Consider the following 7249-nt stretch of genomic DNA (forward strand, 5'->3'; position numbering starts at 1 on the left):
GAGCGGAGACTGGTGCAATTGTGTACTTGAGGTGTTCAGCATTCAGCCATGATTGCTGTTTGATGCTCTTTGTTGAGGTGGGCTCGTAAAAGTCAGGGTGTGTTGTAGGCTTCCACCCCCCACCGGCTCTAATGAGACACAGAGGCTTAATAAGATGGAGGATAGTGCACACATGCAGACAGGACATTAGCACGCTGTTGTTAGACTACAATTCCTCCCTCTGCTCAGCACTGAGACTGAACCGCTTTCTCACAGCATCTACGACAGGAGACATGCATTGCTGCTTCACACTTTTTGCATTTATACCCTCTTTGTGGCACAATTTTTGCATTTTTGTTCACATAGAACAGTATTTGCAACCCAACATATGGGATTTATATTATACTATCATACTATATTCTTTTATATATATATATATATATATATATATATATGTATATGTATATGTATATATTTACTTTGAATATGCAAACTGAGGGTCTGATTTTAATATTAGAAATTAGCAAAAAGACATGCATTGCTGCTTCAGACGTTTTGCATTTACACCCCCTTTGTGACATTTTTTGCATTTTCATTCATATAGAACAGTATTTGCAACCCTAAATATAGGATTTATATTATACTATCATATGTATATATTTGCTTGAATATGCAAATTGATTTCAATATTAGAAATTTGAAAGCAAAAGCATTGCTGCTTCACACTTTTTGCATTAACACCCTATTTGTGGCACCATTTTGCATTATTATTCACATATTACAGTATTTTTGCAACCCTAAATATCAGATTTTTGTTATGCTATTATACTGTACTCTTCTATATATTGTATATATTTACTTTCAGTATGCAAACTGGGGGCATGATTTTAAATATTAGAATTCTGACAGCAAAAAGACATGCATTGTTGCTTCACACTTCTTGCATTTAAACCCTCTTTGTGACATCATTTTTGCATTTTCATTCACATATTACAGTATTTACAAACCTAAATATGTTTTTGTTTATTATACTATACCCTTCTACACATTGCACATATTTACTTTGATTATACATACTGAGGGTATGATTTTCAATATTAGACATTTGATAGCAAAAATAGGTACATAGACAGACCACATGTATCACAACAACCCTGTCAAAAGGTTTCTGTAAGAGAGCGAAACGAGAGAAGAGAAGGGAGGAGCTAGAGGTGGATCATACCGAATCCAGAGCAGCCTATTGGTGCTTTGAAGTCACATGATTGCTTTAGGAATGCTAATTCATGCTGTATTTTTTCTCCTCCTCTCTGCTTGGTGTAGTATGTGCCTGTCGGATAGAGCAGACCTCAGACATGGTGTAGGATATCAGGAAAGGAACAAGCGATTGAAGTTGAGACGAGGCCTGTGTTGAGGGTATGTAGAGCTTTATTAAGATGTGCTGTTGTTTTTGGCTTCATATGTGACTGTAAATGTCAGTTGTTCAGGAAGCCCTACTTATATTTAAATATGTCTCTTCAAGCTTAGTGTCTTATATCAACAGTATGTGTGGTCTGTATGTTAAATAGAGTGCATAAATGTGCATATGCCTGTGCATGTCTGTCTCGGCACAATGAAAGCTGTTTACTTTGGAGAATTCCACCACATGTCTCCACTGCTTTCAGTACGGTTACTAACATCAGAGAGAGCGACACAGATTGACAGATATTATGTAGGTGGGCTCGAGGAACTTGAGACCCTCCTTTCAAATTATACCTCACCCATTCTGTCATTATTTACTCACCCTCCTGTATGATTTTCTTTCATAATCGTGTTGTTTTGTCCATACAGTCAAAGTCAGAGGGGTCCAGTGTTGTTTTGAAAATTGTATGGACAAAAACATCAAAAATGTCTTAAGTGTGAATACATTTTTGGGTGAATTATCCCTTTTATGTGTCAACCTGATTACTCAATATTATCAATAAGACAAGTACTATGACTGTAGTATTACGACCAAAGCTGAAGGTGAGTGATTTACGTGGACATGCATCACATCATTTGTGATGTTTTAAGGATCATCGATGAGTTTGTTCAGCACACATGTACACAAGAAGCTTTTAGACCTCTTGTAAGACTAAATGGAGACAATGCATTCCCGGACAGGGGAGTGTTGTGCTAGTAGACTGACTGACTGACAGCTAGTGCTGATACAATTCATTTAACCTATCGCCTCTCAAATAACAAGACCATCTGCACTCTTTCGGTGCATGCTAGTTTGACCCAACGCTCTGTAAACAAAGCCAAGCAGAGCGACGCTTGTGTGTAATCTCGCCAGTGTCATCTTATGAATTTGACACTGAACATCTGGACAATTGTTTTTGTGTGTTAGCTTTATATGTGATGGGTGTTTTATATGTACTTGTGCAATCGTGCTAGAGTGAAGGAAGCAATAGTGTGTCGTTCATTATAGTACTAAGGTACTTCCAGGTTACTGCAGATGAATCGAGCAAAGCTTGTTGCTCTCAAACCGCCATTGGGCAGGTCACTTCTGTACAGTAATTAGGGTAAGACCCTCATGTTTTACACTTGCCTTTCCTGTGTCATGGGCCTCACAATGAGCTTCAGTAGTTTACCCTCACCCTCAGGTCACTCTAATAATCAGTCAAACAGGAGGGACACAACTCCGGTCCCCCTTAAAGCACCAGGAAATGAGGCGCAGGAGGCTCCTGTAGTCAAGAGAAAAGAGATAGAATGAAATTAGCACACTCGTGCAAGGTTTTTCCTTTATGATTCTCTCTCAAAGCCTGATATTTTCTGCGGAAGAAACAAATGTTGCAATAAGTGATAAGATATCTGAGTGTACTCAGGTAGTTCATTAAAATGCCTTTGATTTAATCTAGTCAAGAAAATAAACAAAATATAAGTGCAACAACACAAATTCAATAACATGTAAGAGTAAAGGCAACCTTCGACTATAAACTATTTTAGGTAATTAAATCAAAACAAGAATGCATGACAACACAAACAGTAGTTCTCAATTCTCAGTCACAAAACACATGTAGAAAAATGTATTAGTGTTGGCATGTTCATGTATTGTAAGTGATTTTGGGCTTTTTTTCTCTATAAAGTTACCTATATAGCTTTCAAATGATACCATATATGGGCTGATACCATATAAGAAAGGCTTTGCAAATGAAGCATAAACATTTTTTACGTGATTTTGGACCCGTATCCGGGTACGCAGAGTTTAAGTTTAAGTGAATGATAAAAAAAACTTTCATTTTTTTGGATGAACTATCCCTTTAATGCATGTTAAAGATGTTATTATGAACAATTCTTGTATGTATATATGTTTTTTTTTTACCTTCTAATTTTTAAAGGGGTCATATGATGCTGCTAAAAAGAACATTATTTTGTGTATTTGGTGTAATGAAATGTGTTTATGCGGTTTAAGGTTAAAAAAACACATTATTTTCCACATACTGGTCATAACTCAATCTTCCAGTGAAAATTACAGATTTCTCAAATGATTCAGTTTCACTTAAACTTAGCCCCTTACAATCAACTGCAAGATCTCATTCATTTTCACATTCATGCAGTGCCCACATGCTAAAATACAATCAACAACTGATGCATTGAACCAAGTTCCCGGCCATGTTTTACATTTTTGATAATCCGCTACATACACAGAGGTATCTCACAATACAGAAGAAAAGATCTGTCGATACTTCCATTTCATTGCAACTTGTAGGCTTGTTTTTTGATCTGGATGAGTTTGCCTAAAAATATGAGTCTCTGTACTCTTTCTAAAGCAGTATTACTACAATGTTCTAAAAAAATTCAGTTGATTAAGTCCAGTTGACAATTAACTTTTCCATCTTGCTTCTTCAGTAGACCAAATCCCTTCACACTAAACACAATTGCTTTCACTTTTAACAGACAGCAGTCCAGTGTAGAGCATATATCACATGCTGATGATAGTTCTTTTGAGGGAAGAGGACTGTGTTTGAGCACATGCAACGACCCCTTGATCTTTAATGAGCTATACAGGACTCAGCAATATGTGTTATGTGGCATCGAATGGTGAGATCCATCTCCAGCGATGAAAGCGGTGAGAAACAGTAACAGATGAGCCGAGATGTTTTCATACAGCGCTGTCCAAGCCCTCATGAAGATGAGATGCAGACCCAGAGAATGAACGCGTTCACCTCAGCGCTCACCATGACATTCTTCTGTCATGCCTGATGACTCTCCCATGTGTGACTCAACCATTAACACAAACTCAAAACAGACCGTATGTCAGGGCTCTTTCTTTCTTTTCTGACAGTTTCTGATACTTATCTGACTTTTAGATATGTACACAGCTCTTCTCTTCTGTCTTTCCTGAGAATGACAAGTTTTGTCCTCAGAGAAATATTTGCAGAATGGGTGTATGCTTGTGATGCCCTGCTTCAAGAGTCAAAAACCGCCGAAAGTGATTAATCAAATTGATAATAATAATAATAATTCATTACATTTATATAGCGCTTTTCTAGGCACTCAAAGCGCTTTACATTGTCAGGGGGTATCTCATATGGCTGCAGCAAATTGAGTGCTGCATCAGCATAACTCACCGATAATTCTCAGTCACCGAGTTCAGTAGGTCAGTACTACAAAATCTGACAATATTTGCAACAACAAGCTTTTGATCATGCCTTGTTATCTTGGAGAGGTAATATTTTCAGTTATTTTCAACTGAATACATTTTGTTTGAAAACACTTGCTATTTCATATTGAATAAGAAACATAATACCATAAAAAGTGCTGTACAGCAACAGCATATTTATGAGTGTGATATTAATTTCAAACAACAGTTCAATAAACAAGAAATTAATATTGAGTAACTTAAAGTTTAAGCATTACATGGCGTGGATCCTTTTTACATATTCGGGTTTTGAACTCATCAGTGTGTTTGAACGAATTGGTTGAGAGAATTATTCAATGACTCACAACAGCAGTCAGTTGTTTAGATCCCGAATGAATCTGTGTGTTTGAACAAACACAGTGTTGTTTCGATTCTGAATAAATCAGTGTGTTTAAAAGAATCTGTTGAGTGAATGATTCAGTGACTTGCTCAGAACAACAATCAGACAGTTCCTGACTTTGTTAAGTTCCTGAATGAATCTATGTGTTTGAGCAAATTGACGGAATGAATGATTCAGTGACTTGCTCATAAAAATGCAAAAAGAGTCACCAAAAATCCCCAGCACTAATACACAGACTGTTCATCTGTCCAGAATGCACTAACACAGACAACCGGAGTGATACAAACAGCAAAAAGTCACAGTGACCAGCACTCTTGTATCGCCTCTTGACCAATTAAATTTGAGAACCGGAACTAACTAATGTATAATCAGTAAAACAGTTTTCTCGATATGCACAGGTCACACTTTCCTGGCAGAGGGGGCTTTTTTTTTTCAGAGTAAAGCTGAACAGGATCTGAATGAGAATGTGTGAGAGCTGCTGACAGCCTGTAGTAACTGTTTGAAAGTGTATGAAGTGAGTGCAGACAACTCTCTCTCCCTCCACTGCTGCCTGGGCAGATGAAAGTGATTCTTGCCTGCCTCTGAGCTCCATACCCAGGTGTTCTCTGTCCTCCTCTCCCTCTCACTCAGCTCTCCGGCTGAGCAGCCGACAGCTACACAGCTGCTTGACATAAATCTCCTTTTTCTTTCCTTTTTTTTAGAGAAGCAAAGCTTAAGGCATTAATGATTTGGTTCCTCACCAGCAAGGGCAGCAACCACTGATATTTGGCCCATATTCCATCCAATTTATCTTTAACTCGACTAGCTCATATTATTAGGGTTATATATGTAAAAACATTTAAATATTAGCTTCAGTGGATGTCATGACTTTGTGATTTCTCCAAAATGCTGAAATTCAGTCACATTTCCTCCTCTTCATATCTAAAATAAGATATAATGTAGAGTCAGTAGGTCAGTATTGCAAAATACTCCACCTATTATAAAGCTAGTAAATAAATACATGAACTTGAAAACAATTTTTGGGACAACAACCAAATATACAGTTTAGTGGTCTTTATATCAAGTAATTACAGATGAATGCTGTGACTGACAAGTCAGAATCAAGCATTCCAGAAAGAAACGAGAAAAAAAAGATATACAAAAAAGGCATGCAATATACTAAAAATCGCAGTGTAATATAATAATATAAAGATGTACACTATAACACATAAAATAATTTGCAAGACTAACATTTGCTGGTCAGGTACAGAAAGTCAGAGGAATGTTTATATGGAGACAGATCAGCCTCAAAAATAACACATATGCAAAACAAAATTCATAAATGCACAGCACAATTTACATTTACAAAATCCGATTCGTAAATTCAAAACACAATTCATAAATACACAAGTAAAAGCATAAATATTTCCCCAAATGCTCACACAAATGCATCTTACCTAAATAAATTTAAAATGTTTACACAAATATGTATATATAAATTTCTTGAATAAATTTCCATCACACATTTATGAATGATGTTACATGTATTTATGGATCGTTGAATCTGCATTTGCAAATCGTCACATGTGCGTGGACTGCTTTGAATTTGTGTGCGGTATTTTTGAGACCTTCCTGGCAGGTTAAGAATCATAAATATATTTTTTTTGGAGGATGTTCCGTTCAGCCAATCGCGGTGAGCTTTTAATCCACCAATCAAAACACTCTTTACTGAACAGACTCAAGAAGCTCAACGCTGTGCTTGTACTGTGCATTGTTTCCTTGATGTAAAGACATTTTAATGGGCAGTGTTGGGCAAGTTACTCTGAAAATGTAATTACTGATTACTGATTACTCCTTTTAAAAGTAATCATGTTACGGTTCTGATTACTTTATTTCAAACGTAATTAGTAATTAGTTACATTACTAGTTACTGTATTCTCCATTACATTTATGAAATCCCAGCATACACGCTCCCGATAAGTATTTGTTATTAAAGCATCAACATTCACAGAACACTGTTATTTTAACTAAAGCAAGCGGCTGCTGCGTGCATGGTTTGGTATTGTAATGACCCGGCAGTGAGCGCTAGCAGCCAGGTGCATTATGGGTATTTGTTTAGAGTTGATTTATGTGTTAATTAAGCAAGATGGTTGGGTTTTTGCATTAGCAATGTTATTTGTGTTTATGTTCAAGTTAGTTCGGGTGGGTTTGGTTCATTTACTGCCTTGTTATAAAAAGTGTGGCTGTCACCGTCATGGAGAGAGATGTGTAGGGGAGACACTTGGCGATAT

At 36.8% G+C, this 7249-nt stretch overlaps 1 protein-coding gene across 1 annotated transcript in view; it reads left to right on the forward strand.

Annotated features, from left to right (window-relative positions):
• Nucleotides 1-1295: 1295 nt before the first annotated feature.
• LOC107737567 (polyhomeotic-like protein 2) overlaps nt 1296-7249 on the forward strand; it is a 61263-nt gene continuing 55309 nt past the window's right edge. Inside the window, exon 1 of the mRNA XM_016549097.1 lies at nt 1296-1392. The gene's annotated coding sequence lies outside the window, so the exon portion shown is untranslated. The remainder of the gene's footprint in view (nt 1393-7249) is intronic.

The sequence above is a fragment of the Sinocyclocheilus rhinocerous genome, unplaced genomic scaffold (assembly GCF_001515625.1).
Source record: "Sinocyclocheilus rhinocerous isolate Xijiao unplaced genomic scaffold, SAMN03320098_v1.1 scaffold72, whole genome shotgun sequence".
Lineage (NCBI taxonomy): Eukaryota > Metazoa > Chordata > Actinopteri > Cypriniformes > Cyprinidae > Sinocyclocheilus > Sinocyclocheilus rhinocerous.